The 20,220-nt window shown below is 32.8% G+C and overlaps 1 pseudogene across 1 annotated transcript; it reads right to left on the minus strand.

The window, feature by feature from the left end:
• Positions 1-498: 498 nt before the first annotated feature.
• Positions 499-15,390, minus strand: LOC148603490 (5-hydroxytryptamine receptor pseudogene; annotated as a pseudogene). Its single transcript, XR_015916803.1, has 2 exons — positions 15,036-15,390; positions 499-2,565 (listed from the first exon to the last, which is right to left on the minus strand). The product of XR_015916803.1 is annotated as a 5-hydroxytryptamine receptor pseudogene (transcript).
• Between the last annotated feature and the right edge of the window lie 4,830 nt (positions 15,391-20,220).

A 20,220-nucleotide genomic window follows, 5' to 3' on the forward strand; every position in this document is an offset into this window, starting at 1 on the left:
GTTTCATGTAAAAAATGAACAACTGAAAAATGAGAATAACTAAAAAAGAGATTTAGCCGTAAAAACTTTTTGTATTATTTCTTAACTTGAAACAACATTGTCACAAGAGTGTTGTTAGTATTGAGTACATAAAAAAAACTAAAATAATTGACTGTGTGGCAGTTTTAGTAAACAATATCTTATTTGCGAATAAAAGCCTCTGTATGAGGTTACGTGTTTCTCAAACCGGGTTTTTAAAGGAGGCCTGGAAATAAAATGCAGAGTTAGGAATTTATAAATTAGTTTCGGATCTTTAGTTTTTTTTTTGCTTTCTTTTAAAAAAATATTTTTTCAGCCGTGGATTTAGAGATTAAGAATAGGGGAGTCCAGGCCTTTGTTCACTCGTTCAACAAAACTTTCCTATAAAAGGGAGGATCCGTCCACCCGGCTCTCCTGGAACCACCACTGATCAAGTTTGAACATTTGTATAGGATCATGCTTTATTGATAACAATAGAAAATCTTTTAATACTTTAATGTATAAAAGTAATATCATATCACAAACAATTTAATGGACCTCTGGTGCCAACGAAAAAAATCAGCCCCTGACAAATGAATTATTTGACAGTTATAAGTACAGTTATTTCCTTTTTTGAACACCATCCCCTATCTTGTGTCGTCACTGGTTACGCGGTTGCGTAATGCCCTAATCATGTAAGTATTTATAATAACAACGGAATGTTTGAAATGGTTAACATTTCTTTTTTTTTTGTCACACATCTGACTCCAATACTCTTGCTTCAGTTCGACATGCTACCTCTTATGGGAATTGATTAGCAACTATTTAAAAGCAAGGAAGTACTTTAAATGTCTCGGCAACAAATTTCATAGAAAGAAATAAATCAATACAAAATAAATACAAAATTTAAAATTTTACCTTGGACGCCGTTTCTTCTTTAAAAATATTTTATTGAAAGCGTCACGAAATGACGGGTTAAAAATTGTGTAAATTATAGGGTTCAATAAAGAATTGAAATAACCAAGCCATAAAAATACACTAAATATCTCAGGAGGAATTCTACAATGTTTGCCACAAAATGGAGATGTAACAGCTAAAATAAAAAATGGGAGCCAACAGGCTATAAAAGCACCTGTTATAATTCCTAAGACACGCGCTGCCTTTCTCTCCCTTTTCATTTCTAGTCGAGCCTTTCTTAACTTCTCTTTGTTTTCATTTGACCTTAGTAATGTACCACCACTGTCGTCTGCCTGCGAGGCAGCCATGTTGGTTACTGAACCTGATGGTTTCAATGTTTTACTTATTTCCGGAACGACAACGTATTCTGGTTCAAAAGTGGAACACGATTTTTTCCTGGCAAGCGGTTTGTTTATTGAATAGAGTGTTGGTACTGTCAAAAAGTTCAGTTGTGCGTTATGTAAAGTATTTTCACTGCTTTTGCAATCATCTGTGAATACATCATTCGGTTCAAGATCGGTGACATGTGTAGTTGAGGCATTGTAAACAGTAAAGCCATCTTGGCTGACGTCGCTACCGGAGGAATGTCGATGACTTGGACCATCTATATTTGTTATAGTTACGCAAGGTACTTGTCGAGAAATATTACTACTGAAATGTCTTTTTCGGATTCTTGATCTTGCTGCTTTGTAAATTTTGCAATTCAAAACTAGCATCAACACCATTGGACAATAAAAGGCTCCGACTGTTGAAAATATAGTGTATACATGATTCTGGCTTATTATACACTTCCCTATATCTTCCAGATTATTCGATGAATCTTCCCAGCCCAGTAATGGTGTTACAGAGATAAGAATTGAGACAACCCAAACTATTACAATCATCAGTATTATTTGTCTAGCGTTGCGCTTTCGGATATAATCTATATTAGACACAGCCCAGTAGCGATCAAAAGATATAACAACTAAATGTAAAATGGACGCCGTGCAACAGAGAACATCCATTGAAATCCACATATCACAGAGTTCGGAGCCGAGATACCAGAATACACTCACTTGGTTCACAACGCTAATAGGCATAACTAAGACAGCGACCATCAAATCCGTCACTGCAAGGGACAATATCAAATAGTTGGATACGCCTTGTAAGCTTTTCTCTAGAATAATTGCCGCAATCACGAAAACGTTTCCTAGTATGGTGGATAGAATTATACATCCAAGCACTATTATGATGATAATCATAGCCTCCATTTCGTAACGTGGTATGTAAACGAAGGCTTTTATTTTCACTTCCGAAATATTCCATTCTGTGTTATTATATGGTTGGAAGGGATTTAAACGACTGATTGATAAATTATCAACGGATTTGTATACACTATCCGATATATTCACAATATCCGTCATCTTTTTTTTTCTTTCAAATGTTTATTGACTGGAGAAAATGTGCATCGTAAGTTTATGAGGCTGTTACTACAACGGAAATGGTGGTACGCGACATTTCTGCATAGTTAATGTATACACGGAAGTAATTTGTTGAAAGTTCCAATATTCGACATTATTCCATCATCCTGACAAGTCCGTCCGTATGCATAAGCACCCAACCAGGTCTAGTCTGAAAGGAAAAATACATTAAATCAATGGTAATAATTACTCCACCAATATCCTTGCAATTATGAAGGTCATTTTAAGGTGAATGAAATATTCGTGTAGTGATTTTCTAAATGCAGAATGTACGACCGCTTCGTGAATGCTGGCAATTAGCAGATCCTATCATATGGACTCATTATAACATGATTACATTGTCAAAATAGGCAACAAAATAAATACTGTATTTAATTAAACCAATAAAATAAAGTCACCCAAGAATGCAGGCTGCTTATGGTTCTACCTACGTACTTTTTTTTTAAATCAAATCAAAATTTGAGAAAAAATTAAAGAAAACACCTAACACGAACATTATGAATAGGCTAGCTCTTAGTCACTGAACGTATATATTGACGCAATAAGTTTGATGTCATATTTTATAGTTCTATGAATGTAGTTTGATCAATGACAATCCAAACTGGCTTGTACACGGATATATACACAGTTAAGGCAATATGTGTTTATTTTTTTTCTGTCGATTAATTGCCTGAGCCCTGAAGACCAAACCTTGCAAAGACAATTTGTTGACATACCTCTTGGTGCACATTGCACTCAGTATAGGAAAGAACCTGTCATAACAAAATAAAAATTAAAACTAGATAATTTTAGAGATTGATTTAGACAGGTTAAAGATATATATACTATATACTTAAAAAAGAATACCAATTGTAATATTTCTTTTGGTTTTAGGACTCAAAAAGCGGCGGATTCAAGCGATGCTTGTCGATTGTTATATGATCGATACGATAAGGGTTACACATAATTTACGTATACTAGTACTAAGTTGTCCAATTTGAAAAAAAAAGTAATTCCAGCAAAACATGGCCGTGGTTCTGGTCCCACGATCGCAAAGCTAACGTAAAATTAAACAAAACAATATTGGCAAGGGGTGAATAATGACACTAACAGTTGTTTAGATTAGCGTTTTTCACACTTCACAATGATTGAATGTATTGTTGACGCATTTGTAGTGTGAACAATGAGAAAACTAAGCCAATTTTTACACGCCTATTATCTAACAAAACAAACATCTTGGAAATTGGGTAAAACGGATACCTTGCGTTTTTAAACCAGAAATAGATAATCAGAAGGTTTGCTATGTTTCAAGGTAAACGCCCAGTAGATGCGGATCCAGAGATTTTGAAGAGGAGTCCATGCTATTCTTTTGTTATGTTTGTCTCAATTTTGCACGAAATTAACAATATTTCCCAATAAAAAGGAGGGTGGATTCCAACCCCGATGGGTTCGTTACTGCTCAGTAGTAGTCATACATTACACATTGCCTCCTCCCGACTTCCCAGCTCGAAGGCGTTTGTTTAATAAGAAAACACCGGACCAAACTACCGCTTCGGGTTCATTTACGTTAAAAACCTATTATAATGGGCTTGCTAATAGCGCAGGCTTCAAATTTGTACATTATACACGTAACAAATCGGATAGAATAGGGTATATTTTAATCCGTATTTGTTGATGAATAAAAATCATGATGTACCATTCAATAACAATTCTGGTACGTGGACATGATTTGAAACAGACTGAGGTAAAAAGTTTATTCTAAAATTCGAGTAAATTTTACCGAATTGAACTTGCACGTAACTGCTAGTTTTCGAAATATGGATATTACACAACTGTATAAAGTGTAAGAACATGTAGCTCTATCGATTGTTTATACGTCTCACCATCAATATATACATGTACATAAAATATATAAAGATTATATTCCAGTAAAACATATATTAATGCCATTCATGAAAGAGTTATGAGAGACGATTAAAAACTAAAACAGAGTTCTATAAAATATTCCATTTTAAAATTAAAAAAAAAGCAGTAGTATTGAAACTAAAAACCCTCAAAATCATACAATCGGGAACTTACCAATTTTAAAATAGTCTTTAACTAAAAAAGAAGTAGATATCAAAAGGATTCTGATAAAGAAGTAGGATTACTCAATATACTTTCTTAACAAAAACTAAGGGCTAGTGGCATTATATACATACTTACTACAGGACAGTTGAACATTCTACTGTCCAATGTAGTATTACGTTACCAATACAGAGAGTTCTTCTAAAAAATCTGATTTGCACCTTCTTATTATACATCTGGTTCTCCTCTACGTTATTCATTTATTTAGACATTTGTAAAGATTGGAAATAGAGGTAATTTTTTTAGAACGTCGCTTCGACAATATTCATTATACCGAGCATATACACTGCGTGAGAGAATGAAGTATTGTAAAATTAATCAATTTTTCATTTTCCGCTCTCATTGAATTCTAAACATTTCTCTTTACGACGCGTCTTCTAATTTTGCAAGCTGTATATACATGTTTTCAACGCATATATTTTTATGTAACGTTATTTGATAAAGCTGAAGGATAAGTACTCGACTCTGCTCTTAAATAAAATTTCCCTTACCTTAAACAAGCGTATTGTCATTAAAATTTTACACGTCCTTATACATGTAATATATCTAACAAAATGCTTTGAGTCATGCACCAAAGATTGATTAACAGTTTTAGCAAAACAATATCGCAACTTTTAAAATCGTCATACGACAAAGGATCTGTAGATACAAAACATTGAGAAATGTAGTAAATTTTCGAATATTTCATTGGCTATATAAAATTTTCACCTGGTTTGCCAGGAAGTCTTCCTGCTGTACTGTTAACAATAGAACTTAATTTATTAACACATATATGTCAAACTGACCGGTTGTGACACAAGAAAGAAATAAACACCCGCCAACATCTACAGTGGATGGTATCGACAAATACCACAGAATCATTAATAAGAAATAGAAATTAACCGACAAATTATTCGACATTCTAGAAATCAGTATGCAGTTGATGCAACTCTCTATTGTTAAGGCAAATTTATTATATTACTTTCTATAAAATTGTTTTTATGATATTTGTTTTTTTTTGCTTACAGCTTTGTCATAGGACACCTATTAATATCAGATAGTAGGAAAGTAAATCGAAAATACCGAATTGCCATTGATAAAAGGCGGGATATCAAAGACTGAAAATCATATGACAAAATACGTCCGAGTACATATAAACTAACGCGGACAAAACAATTTATATTCAAACACAGACGAATAGCGTCCCCTTCAAAAAAAAAAAAAAAAAAAAAAAAAAAAAAATCCGGATCCCGGGATGGTGAGCATACCAGTCAGTCCCCCTCTCATCCGGATCCCGGGAGGATGAGCAAACCAGTCAGCCTGGTTATGATTTCGGCCGTATAACTTTTCAAAACGATGACTTCGGTCCTTGATGGTTAACATGTCCTTATTGCAACATGTTTTTGAAACAAATCTGTAATATCAACTGCCAGTCAACTCAGAGTATCATGTTTATCTTTCGATTTGCTTTCATCTTTGCTTTTCCTAAATTCAACGGTTTTAGTTATTTGTAAAAACTGCATTTTGACCCATTTGTTTTTTTTGACAGATCACACATCCAAACGATCATTTTGTGCGGGATACCTCAAGAAACAATCATAACAATTTTCATTGAATTCTGTACAGTTGTTTCTGAGAAGAAGATTTTTGAAAGTAATAACATCAAAAACAGCAAAAAACGTTCAAAAAGGGCAATAACTCACATAGGTCTATAGATTTTTTACCCAGATTTGACCACAGATAGATTTCAACATACTGAACACTTTAACCATATGTTAGAATTTGGTTAAACCTAACGGTTTTGGAGATATATGAGAAAATTGCTGCCGGACGCCTATGCTCTATTTTAGTAAAGGCTGTCATGTTTTCAACGGATCAAAAATACAAACAGTCATTTTGTGCGGGATACCTTAAGTGGGAATCATGCTAAATTTCATCAAACTCCACTGAATAGTTTTCGTTTTCGAGATGTTGAAGAATTGTTAACGACGACGACGACGGACGCCAAATGATGGTAATATCGTCATGCAATATCTTTTTCGTGTGACTTATTATAAATAAGGTGCGTGATAATAGCCACTTTCTAATATTTCTGGATAGGAGATGGAACTCTGAAAGGTTTGGTTATTGGTTAGAAGTAGAAAACTGATCAGTAAAATATATCAATAAAACAATACTGGTAAATAAACAGTTTACTGTTATACAATAAATCTTCCAAGAAAATAACATGTAAATTGTAAAAATCAGGCAAAATGGAGAACAAAACTGAAACATGCATTTCAAAAACCAACCGGTTTGACATGTCTTTGAATCTTAAACAAATCATTTTGCCATAACTCAAAATTACTTTATGACGTCATTACTTACGATCAACTTTACACTTACGACTTTTTGTGAAATCGAGACCAGTTTACTAAAATCAGTATTACACCATATATATCAAGAAATTCTTTAGTTTAAACATATTGTATTGCAATATTAGCAAATGGATTAGACAAAAGAAATATAAACCTACGTTGTCTTCTCCATGATGAACATAACAAATATAGCATACATACATCGAACATACACCAACAAAATATACACATATAAAATTAAATATATACACATCATTCAGAGAAGATCTATACTTAATGTTCAGTATTTTATACTAAAAATCACTTGAAATTCGAAATCAATTGAATTGTTTGCCCTTAATTCAGAATTTATTTGAAAACAAAAACGAGAAACGGCAAAGGACTGTTTTTGAAAGAGTAAAAATTCACCGTTAAACCTTAAAGCGTTTAGTTTGCTTGATGAAGTGTTCTACCGTAATGATGTTATACCGTAATGATGTTAGCAGTGTTTTGATCAGGAATAAGCAAATCTGCCAAAAAGAATATGTTAAATATTCGTTGTAGGAATCTCAGGAAGCATTCAATAGATATGCAATAAAGGAACAACATGCATAATTCCAGTAAATCGGCATATAATAACGAACCGCTTCTTCTTCCTCAATCAATTGAATAGTAATTGCCTGATCAAAATCTGGTTTCAAGATCTATGGCAATGTCGTAAGAGTCCTTTCCTGTTATACAATCACAATTGTTGTTTTCATCACTGTAAATTATGTTAGTGTCCTAAAATAGCACGAGAGTACGAGATGAGTTTAAACAGTTAAAATGTGTTTTGAATTTTGTTTTGTGATTTATTGGAACATAACTAGTTATTTTGGCCAATGTATTTAAATTGTTTGTCAGTTCATTAAGAATCTGAAGGACGACCGGTTTTTCTTTACTTTCATGGCTACTATTCGGGTCTGGCTCAGATTGTTATCGAAAGAATACATTATGCGTATATATCGCATATTGGTGAAACAAAGAACAAAGAAAGATAAATAAATAATAAATTATAAATGAATCAATACGTGAACAACTATGTACATAAAAAAGCAAGCTCCGAACAGCGACTGACATTTGAAATTAACTGTAGACGCTACAGCCAGCCCTATGAGAAAATGCAAGAATCTTGCAAAGTCGGGAAAAATTGAATGATTTTACGCGACGTTATCCGATTGTCTAAAGACGTGTGATTTGAATTACACCCAAGAATTTCGAAAGGTCTGTCTGCAACGGTTAGTAAGAGAGGAAACGAACGTTTGCCGCTGAGTGGAGCTTGATAGTACCAAGTCAGGACTGGGGTTGTTTCCAACTTTTCAGTTTCTGCTTCAAATTGCCAATTATTATTCGGACTATTGACTATTACCTATAGCGTTGATCAGTTTGGTTATCATTCTTTATATGAGAGAAAATGCAGTGCAATTTTATCACTGTCTTAACTATCGTGTATAAATGATGAAATTAGCAAAATTATTTGCCCTTAATCAGAATTTATTTGAAAAAAAAAAGAAAAAAAAAAAAAAAAAAAAGACCATTGCCATCTATCGCAAAGCAATATATATAACTTTAAAATAAATAACCGGGGAATGGGCACACTCTTTATACACCAGTGCCAGTATCAAAAAATGTTAATATCATATGAATTTTGTTAATTTTTTATGTTAAAAAACATAGCACTTTAGCTGCTTCGCGCTCTGTCCCAAAAATAGTTATCTAGCATGGCTTTTTTAAAGATTTGATTTGTTTTTTTTTCAAACAGAAATTATAACAGGATATCACAGCGGGTGCATTTGTTTATTATCATATTATCATATTCCGATATACATGTACTTTTATTTTAAAGAAATTTCTTATTTTTGAAAAAAATAGAGGATTTCGGAAATATATTTTGATCACTATTTCAATAAAAAAGCTGAAATTATAAAAAAATTAAAAAATACATATTTTATCTACAAGATTTTCCCTGTTATCTATGAATTTTGTTCGTCTGTAAATGGCAGCCATATTTGAAATTTCAAGATATTTTGGCAAATCAACAGATGGTGCCCCATTTTTGTGCTAAGTTTTGTTACAGTCTATTCCACCATCTCAAAGGAGTTCAGCGGACAAAAAGTTATACCAGAGAGAAGAATTATAGACGTCAGAACAAAAACAAATATGCCGTCCCCTACGTTTAGGGAATAGGATAAGCATGCTTTTTTTGTGAACGGATTTTACTCAGTAGTTTATTTTAGTTATTTCCAATAATTAAGAAATTTTCTTTTTCAAGACGGAAGTATATCTGCCAAAATACGTTTCAGCACAGTTTAGTATTACCAATCCTTTTCTACTCCGATAAAAGACTGAAATAGTTCGATACTGTATGCAAGTTTTATCGTTTTCAGCTTTTGTCAAATCAAAGGAGCCCCGTGCAGGTCCGGGTGTCAAGCGAATAGGCCTGCAGCAGCGCTACGCTTGTCGTAAAAGGCGACTTAATAGTGCTCAGAACCTTAGCCGGGGGCTAGGGCGCTCTGCCCACAGAGCAACTGGGTTGTGTGCCCCAGGTGGTGGAATGGGGTACCCCTGGTGTGTTACATGCTGGGGTTGTCAGACTACAATACGGAAAACCTGCCCGAAAACCATAGTGGCACACTGTGTTGGGAAAGATGCCACGTTCCTCGCACGTTAAAAACCCTAGTGTGATATTCTCCCGGAGTAGGAACCATAAGGCTCCGCCACAGGAGGCTAAATTGCCCGACCCTACCCACCTCTCCCTATTTCCAGTGGCAATCAAAATTTGTCGACCCCATTATCCTTGTGTCCCATCTCTTTTTTCATTTCATCATCATTTCATGTTCATTTTATCATCCATTTCATGTTCATTCATTGTCTGAATATAGCTGAAATATTGCTGTTCGGACGTTGAACCCCAACAAACAAACAAACAAACAAATCAAGGGAAGATAACACCACTTTGGGAAAAAAATATTTGAAAACATCACGTTTTCTTTAAACGACATCTAAAATACAATAGATCTGTCATCAGATAAACACATTAATATCTTGACTGCTTTAATCCTACACAACTCTAGCTTTCATCGGCTTAGGCTTAAATACCAACAATCTTTTATTTCATGCCACAGTTTCCGTTTTGTTGATATTGATTTATTAGGAAGTCTATTCATTTTCACAATCTTCGACGAAATGCTGACGTTGACTTGTTTTGAACGTGTAAACACATTTGTTCATACAGATGAGATCAGTTCTAAACTATCAATCAAACTGTCGGAATAACCAGCTCTAGGACAGTTTTATAATTGTCATAAAACAGTTCTAGAGCCAGATATTCTGACAGTTCTAGAAGAGCCGGCTCTAATTCTGCCCAGCTCTACGAGAGCCAGCTCAGAACTGTCAGAAGAGCTGGCTGTACACGAACTGTCCTACCGCTAGAACTGTCAGAAGAGCCGACTCTGTTGAACTGTAAGATCTAGAGTTCGTTTCTGAATGCAGTGATCGTAAATTATACTATTTACTTAATTGATTATATTAAAAATGTTTGGATTTTGTTGGAACCTTTCCCAATTATAAGTTTGTCTTACATTTACGCAGGTAGTGATATTATGCACGTAATTTATCAATTATGTTGGATCGCAAAGATTTTTTTTTTCTTCATTGAACAACTCCCAATTTAACCAATAATTTAAATTCTTCAATGACAACTATTCAAAATCAAAAATTTAAATGAAACATGTACAAGCACTATAAACTTAAACATTCATGTACATGTGCAGTGTACGTCATTCTCCCAAAATACGTATGTCATTTCCGACCGAGCGATGTTTAAACCCTCTCCGTGGCAGCATATCAAACACGATACAGGATTAGTACCCTATCATATACATAATCGGCCTTCTCTTGTTTAAATGAAAACCACCTGACGGATTTTCTTATAGTAATAAAAAGGAGATTTATACTTGCTATTAATATCTATTTATTTTTAAATATGACGACCGTATCATGTTTGAGACCACATCAGTGGTTAATTTACGATATCCATATGAGAAGCACGCATTAAAATTGGCGTGGTTTGTGTTTGTATAAATTACTTCCCAAGAATACTTTTAACGTGTAAACACGGGTATCATGGCGTTTAAGCCATTTATGTCAATGAGTAAACCCTTACTTGTCGCTCGGGATAATATAATGCAACATAAATGACCAGCCCGTGGTAAAACAATGGTTAAATGTACTTTCTGTGATTCATTTATAAAATTCATAAGCTTAAGGTGGTAGACCTAGGGTAAGGGACACAACTCTTACAAATCATTGTAACGTTTGTATTCACCAATTTACATCAATCTCAAGTAAACATCAAAGTAACTTGGACTGATTTCATTCTGTTTCAAAGGAAAGCTTGAACGGCTTTAGTGAAGTTGAATATGATACAAACATATCACTGATTTCAATAGTTACGTCCCTTACTCTAGGTCGATCTCCCTTTTAAATGTTCAGGAAGTTCTTAAGGTGATTATCAGACAACACATATTGTGATAATTAAATTAGATATCTCAAAATTAGCAATGTAAAACGCCGGAGGGCTACCTTTTTATCTTTTTCGGGTTCAGTGACAAATAAAAGGTTCTGAGGTTCTGATGAGAAAAACAAACCATTCATCAACCATAGCTACTAATCATGTTAAAATTTAAAAAAAATCTGTGAAATTAATTTGCTGGTATTATGATTACATTTACAGATAAATACAATGTATGAACCGTAAAATGTTATCATAATAACACAGCAAATAATTTTTGTAACATTTCGTTGTTCCGGAGTTTTTTTTTCTAATGTTAACATTTCTGACAAAAAAAATATCATAAAGGTGATAATAGCATATTGTTATATGACTCACTAAATAAAGCACAGTTAAACAAAAACATTAAATATAGCGTCATGAATTTAAAAAAAAAATTATTTATGCAGTTGATAAATTTGGGACACCCAATTTAAAACTTTGATTTTGTACTCTGTTATTGTAACAACTAATCTATAGTCTATTCTACGAATATCCTTAAAATAATCTTACATTTTCATCCCGGTGGGGTTTTTGTCTCTTTGACATATACACCAACCTATTCTAGTTATATCAATAAAATTTGTATTTTCAACAAAATTTCTCATTTTAAAAGGCATTCACAAGGTCTTGTGAATTTAATGAAATCCTAGATTATAATTGTCGTTGGAAATTAAAGTACTATAGCTATTCGAGATTCTTATTTCTTAAAATCCTTGTAATCCAATTGTATTCAGAATGCCATTAGCTTGTTTTACAAATGTATAATATTATTCTTTAATAATACTATAGCTCTCCTCACAAATATTTTACTGTTTAACAGTACACAAGAAGCAGACCAAGACAGGACGCGCTTGGCGCACGCCCTGCTGATTTTCGGGAGGGGGGAATGAAAGAAAATCACTGAAGTGTATCAGCGTTCCTCTAGAGTGAGTGCGCCCTTCTGTTCTTTAATTTCTGTATTCGCCCAACAATTATACAGGAGTTGCTTATGTGGAGGATATTATTAAGGATAAATTGCCAGTACATGGGAAGGTAAAATGATATTTAAACGTTGAAATACTCAATATCTTATGCCAATGTTTAAACAAAAAGAGTAGTTCCTTCTCTGATATGAAATCCGAGATAACAATACCCAAAGTTACAATGAGTGATAATTCAAAATGCAATTTTTAAGAACTATGAATATAGGCAAACAAATACTTAACCGTTAGTTGTTGGATTTGAATAAGAAAAAAAGAAAGCTCTAATCTTCTGCGAATTCAACCATCCCATTATGTAAATACTGATAACCTCACATGTGAATGTTGCGTCCTCAAAACAAGTTCTTTTACTTTTTGATTTTACGAACGTTACACACAAATGTTTGATAAATCTAACTAAAATTTCGTTGTTATTTGAAATTATAGAAAATTGTATTTTATTATAACTCGTTTGTCTCTATAAAAAAAATGACAATTTAAAAATTCAAAATTACTAACGTTATTTACTATCTCAACAGGCGAAATCTGATAATACATTCGTATCAATGTTTTCAATGTAAGATGCGAAATAATTAATGCATTTTCCACATCCTTCCAACATATTTCCTTAATTTTTATATTCGTCAATTTATGTGTCTCAAAAGCTCCATAAACGTTTTAGTAAAACCTGAATGTTTTGCGACATATTTCGCCAAGCGCAAACGTAGTCGTAAGTGAAGAAATCAACAAAAAAGGCATATAGACGTCGTACGACATTTTTATGTGGAATCAACTACTGGCTACATTTTACGATATACGATACAGTTCATCGCTGCAGTGAATATGGTTGAACCAATCTATACAGACGATTTTTGGAAAAAAAATGAGCTTTACTTTTAAAGTTAATAAATGTACAAAAACAACTGCTTGAAAAATGCCGTTTGGGTTAAAACAACTGTTAAGCGTCCTCTGCTTTTCTAGGAACACCCACCGAGTTGCTCATAAAAAGACAAGTCCGGGGTAGACTAAAGATGAAAGGAAAACTATGACACGTTGAATTAATGGCGCCGATGGATACGCCGTAACGATTCACGAGTTCATGATGGCGACCATAAAACGTCTGTAGAGATGACTTCAATCTTGTAGCAACATAACCCTGTTCCAGAATCCTATTTGTTAGAAGTCTAGCGCGATACAAAAAGTCTGCTAAGTTTCGGCAAGCTCTGGTATAACGTTCGAATCTACATGGTGTTATATGTGACGATGGAACAAATCTTTGTCTGAATTTCTTAGGTTTATCTAAAATAAGTATACAATTGCTCAATTATATTCTCATTAGAACTTTCAATTATGCTTTACTCCATACACGATCCACATTTTCGCTTTAGAAATTAACTTCAAAGAAAACTGCTGTACTTAATTATCATAGGTCAATTTAAAAAAAACAAAACACCCGTGTTATACGATAACGTACTCATAAATGTCATTTGAATTAGGCTGGATAACCACAGTACTTAAGTCGAATGATTGGAAACCGATTTTATTCATGACATTAAAAATTGGTGTTCAATATTTAATTTATTTACGTAGGTTTTCTGTTATTCGCTATGAAAAATCGTAACTCTCTTAAAAATAAAATCCGGCTTTTTAATGGTTTTTAATTCAAAACATGTAAATGTCAACTGAAGGTCAGCCTATGTTAACATGACTGAACTTTATATTAAGGCTGATGATTTGTAGACCTTCAGGATTTATAAAAAAATAAATAAAAAAAAATCAGCAAACTATATTCTTACAAACATCTCATTGATTACAGTACTAAGGACTATTATTCAAATGTACCAAAGTTGATCTGATAAATATATGAAAACTTTCTTGTATCAGTTTTCTATAATTTCATTGTTCGCTCCATCTAAAACATAACAAATGACTACTCGGTTCCTTAATCATTCATCTCCCGTCTAGCCGATGTTTTGCCAAAGTATTAACTTACATATATTTCAGTTACTGGGCCAGAACATAGCATTAATGTTTAAAGTAGTGTTAAACAATTTAAAAGGGTGATCTTTTATGTCTCTGGTGTTTTCTTATATAAAATTCATATGCCAAAAGCCATTTATATAAAGCATATAAACAATATACCAATGAAAGATGATACGGATTTTAGTTTTTCTCTTTCATTTATCTCCTGGTCAAATGCATTTATTTGCAGCATAAATAACAGGTAACAGGAATGTCTCATTGCTCTTTCGATATATGGAAAAAAGTTTGAGTTAGACTCCTTCATGTATTCAACATGAATTTTATCATGCTAAAAAACATATTGAAGTTTGTCCGTTACACTGCTTTTAAATAAAAAGCAAAAAGAAAAAAAAAAAAAAACAAAAAAGAAAAAGAAACCAACAATCAATCAATGAAGCCTAGAAAAAAGTTATTTCAACGTACAGATTTAAATCTAAACCCACATTGTCAAAGTATATATCATTTATTTCAGTTAATCAATTACAAATTTGCCATTCAAATATTTAAAAAAAAGTTAAGACAACGTGAACAAAGGAATAAAATAACAGTTGTAACTTATTATTACTCTCTGGCTCTACCTAAATTAATAATATGCATATAGCTCTACATGAAATAGACATCGTACCTTCAAAAGATTCCAGCATGAACAACAAGTACTAAATCCATAGATTGAAATCTCAATTTGTCCCAGCTGTTACAACGTAAGATTTCCGATTACAATAAAGAAACCACACATCAAGCTTGCCTATTAGAAACTGCAATGAGAACTAGAAATCCAATACTTCATGTTGAAGCCATCATTAGCGTTGAGCTACTGCTAAAAGCTCTTACAGTTATGGTAGAGTTGGTATATTATTCATCAATACGCGACTCAAGCAGTACTAAAAGAGTACTTTAGAGCACTTAAACAGACGGAGAACGTTCTACCCAAGACCTTTTCAGTACGTTGGATTTCCTTTTGGGTTTGGCAAATCATAGATTCCTACACAGGCAAATATTTTTCACGTGAAATTCAATAAACACGAATTTCATGTGAACATTTCGTGTGAATTTCACGTGAAGGCTCCATTCACCCGAATTTCACGTGAACTCTCACTTAGTTTATTTGCTCAATTCAGGTGAAAATCATGTGAAATAATTTTGCCTGTGTACATTCCGATTCTGCTTTGATATTGCCATTATAATTTATGTGGAATCTTTTTATATGTTATATCTATTACAAGTATATCCAGCAGATAGTTTGATCTAACAGTGTTGTAAGCTTCTCTTTCTTGCTTTTATTTTGTCACCACTCCCCAGATACTGATTACTATTACGAATCTCCAGAATGCTGTACACGTGTACCACAGAGTAATCCCTTATCAGAAGTGCAAGAACCAAATGTAAAGGAAGAACTTAATCCAAAAATAAATTGATATAAAAAGTACTGAAATGCCAAAAATATTGAACAATATTGTCAAAAGTGCTGATATGGTATATTTTACAAAATTTGTATTTCAAAAGTTATTTTCATCGAAATAAAGGAAACACAAGATGTGGTTACTATGTAGTTTATTGACTAATAAACATTAAAGAAACAGATATAATAATTGAATAATCCTTTGAAATAAAACAATTATTATTTACAAAAAAAAAAAAAAAAAAAAAAAAAAAAAAAATAATAATAATAATCATGCAGTTATAAAAAGGAACAATCAATTACGCCCTGAAGTTATTCCAATAGATAGTCTATTTCTAGCAATAATTTCAGAATTTTTAACTTTTTTGTTGCAAATTTCCAGAAACTGGAATTTTATTTAACAGAATTTTATTTAAATCCACATCTTGAGAAAAGAACATGTTTTGTAGATATGCGACGCATTACCTGTAACAAAAATATGAGTCTTATTTTTGTAAGAAACGATATCATACTTTCATCTGTGGGAACATCCCTTCAGCATCTGCGTATGGAGTTTTCATACCACACCTCAAACGTTATGCCAGAGCTTGCCGTAACTACGCAGACTTTTTGTATTGTGCTAGACCTTTACAATTATGCTTCTGGGACAGGGTTATGTTGCTACAAAATTGAAGTTATTACTAAAGACATTTTATGGATTAACTCGTGAATCGTTACGGTGTATCCATCTGCACCATGAAAACTGATTTGTTCAACGTGTCATAATTTTCCTTTACTCTTTTGTCTCACCCGTACTTGACTTTTTAGAAGCAGCTCGGTGCGTGTTTTTAGAAAAGCAGAGGACGCTTACCCTACCGGTGCGCCTGATCCATGCTCCCAGGTTTTAGTGGAGTCCGAGTTGGTCATTTAATTTTGTTACTTTATGTGTATTATTTTAGTTACTTTATGTTCTTTGTTGTGTTTGTCTTTTTCCATGTCTGGTCTTTGTCCTTGGATTACATTCTTTTGATTTCTTTTAAGGTTTTATGGAAAAAAATAGTATTTGATCTGTATATCCCATGATCATATTGAAGTTTCTTTTTTGAATAACAACATTATGCATGTATAAATCTCTAATCACGTTGAATAATTTGCCTTAAAGTGATGTTTCATGGGTCAATGAACCACATCTTCAAGCCATTCATATACGCCAAACCCATAGATAAGTGGTCTACATATATTGATCGCTGTGTATTGCTTAGTAGGACATGCCTACCCACCCGGAGCACTTGATGTCACTCCCGTTTTTGTGGGAGTTTGCATATTGCTTGTGCTTTAGTTTTTTTGTGGGACGTCTTGTTTCCCTTATCTTTATCGGTTTTTATATGGTATCTCTTTTATTTGGTTCGTTACATTGTGCATGTAGATCATCTCTGTTTCATGTGTTCACGTTTGTACCATGTGATTGGTTTTTGACGTATTTCATTCATCCAACTACTAACGCTTCAGTAAGTATTTTTTACTGATATATTATGCATTTCTAAAAATTAAAATAGAAATGAAATAAACCATTTCAAGAGTATTAAATGTAATTGTAAGAATTTGATGTTTCTTAATTGATGTTTCATTTGTGTGTAAAAATGCTGACAACTCGCAAAGTCATGCCATTCGGCTATAAATCGAGTACTTTTGGTGTAGTGCTGAATACTGTGTCAACATTTGTGTTAATACGTTTAATCTTTCATCTGTAGTAATTCATTCATTCGCAGTTTTTGCAAATAACAAGCACTTACTCAAATAAATGACAAAATAATCTAATTAAAACAATGTAATCTTATTACACAATGCTGAATGGTTTCTTCTTGATGGCTTTTTGATAAATTATTATCTTATTTTTTTTGTCTTGTTTCGTGATGATTTTTCCACAAAACTCTATTTTCTGTATTTTACTCCCACTTTAATTTATATATATAGCTTTCTAGCAAAGCCAATGTTATATGATCATTAACGAGATTAAAAAAGAATAATTTTAGAACGAAAATGTCACAATGCATTTGGAAGGTGAGAAGTTATTGCCAAAATGATGATAGTATCACTTCATTTTAAAACAATGCAATACAGAAAGGTTCATTTCTCATATGAAAATGATTTAAAGTGGGATTAAGTTGGGTGTACATTAAATGAAAAGCATATTACCCTTTAACCATCATAATATTAATATCTTTAAAACATCAATCTTCCTTTGCATAAAAGGCAATATTTTATTCGAAATACATCATGGTTGGAGTTGCCAGGGACTGCTTTGCTTATCAAGGTCATCTGATCGAAAAAGTTTCAACAATATATCAATAATAAGTAAACAAAATAAAACTAAATTTGCGCAAGCGCAGTTTAGAATAGAGTTTTTATTAGGGCAGGTCTCCATTGTGAATGTATGGCTACTCTGTTTCCTCTTATCGCGTCTTGCCCTGCACAGAAAAGGCGATTTCTTGAATTGTCCCTCTATATTGATGCTACGATATTTCTCTCGATAATTTCACCGCTTTACTTGAACTAAGACTTTTCATATCATAATACAATGCGTGCTACACAATATACAAAATTCAACCTTGATGAAAATTGACATATTTCAAAACATGAAACGTTTGACTATACAATTTGACCCCGATGTATTCACGGAAAAGCTCAAAACTGTGGCCAAGAAGAGTTAACCAGTCTTATAACGTTTACAACTTACATTTATCGTGAAGAGAATACAAAAACGTCTGCAAAGAGATGCTGAGTTTATGATAATTTTTGAATCTTCAACAGTAAGTCAGATATTTTCCATGAAACGCAACAGCTGACAAAGCATACAGAATTAAGCCTAAAATATAAAGGTTAACAACCGCGCTAGTTATTCACATGGGATACTCACTTTTTGTTAGAAATAGAACGAGATTGATATTTTGAAGTGTATTGTAAGCTGATTAAATTGCTACAGCTTACTGTAAGGTCATTTGTAAGAAAAGCAGTTAGGTTACTTATTTCAGTCTTTAATTAGCTGTTTTTTTATCGCTTTCCATTAGCAATTTTTCGAACTATATTATTTCGAAAGTTTTCGTGCAATTTTATTAAAAATACACGATCTTGTACAGACAGTAAATTGTACATTGATATTTCACTATCAGAGATACAATTGTGCCAAGATTTATTTGGTTTTATTAATAATAACCCTCCGAAATCCAGCTAAAGCCTTATTAAGTTATTCGTGGTGTGGTTTGCCTTGGTTAGTAGAAAGTTTGATAAGATCATTTTACATTTTATTTCAATAATATGCATTTACTGTGTATTTTATTGTCCCAAATGAGTGGACTATCATACATTCATATACAATTACAAAGATCGCGAGTCTTAACATATCAATTAGTGGTGCATCAACCGTGCAATATACACTACCTTCAATTTACGACAACGTTACAAGGAGATCTTCAAAAGAACCAGAATTCGAGTGGTAAATCTAGGGTTAACAGCGAAACCACATCATTAGAAATACACAAGAAAGAATATGAAATTTAAAAACGCGTACATAGAAACAAAAGTAATTAGCAATAGTCCACTATAAACTAGGAGTATGGACCACGTGCACCGGTAGGATAAATTCATGATTCAATGACACAACATTTTCCTTTCTAAGTTAGGATAAAAAAACGTCTGTTTCCTGCTACCTTACGAACACTAGTTTTTTTCTACCCTATATATGTTAATGCCTTCTTAAATTACACCGTTAAAGTATAGTTTCCCCATTAACTATGTAAAATATTTTGGAAAAATAAAAAAAGTTACCAACCTATCTACCTACTCTATTGCTAGTAGCAAGAAACAAAATTTTAACTTTTTTGGCCTAACATTTTAGTAAACTTTTAAGGATAAAAATGAAAAATTACGATCGTTTCAAAATGTAATTATTGCTGGTAGAAGAACATTTGACGATTTTGCACTAAAAGCCTTGGGTTTCTGACTATGAAACTAAATCATAAATATGAAAGGGAAAAAGTAATGATTATTCCAATCCGCCTGAGAGGTGGCGTTTCTCATAAACGTTTTTTTCTGATAATTTATTATGATGTTACATAAAATCAGCTGATGAATAGACACCTTTTTCTTAGAGCTTATGGGGATATTCAAAATTGAGCTTAATTATACGTTTTGTTTTAAAAAATCATTATTTTTTACAAGTGTGCTAACTATCCAATATTTCTGAACAAACATAGTAGTAACGATTTTTCATCGTGACTTAACACAGATGATTATAGAGGTAATTACAACTGTTAACGAATCCATCAAGGAATTAGAATGCAAACTTTTTAATTTTATGTGATATTTTATATTTGACAGAAATTGTTACATTCTGCATTCCATATAATTGTAAAAAATCACGAGGTCCTAAATT

This window comes from Perna viridis, chromosome 11 (genome assembly GCF_037379345.1).
Source record: "Perna viridis isolate PV_CMFRI_1.1 ecotype Kerala chromosome 11, ASM3737934v1, whole genome shotgun sequence".
Lineage (NCBI taxonomy): Eukaryota > Metazoa > Mollusca > Bivalvia > Mytilida > Mytilidae > Perna > Perna viridis.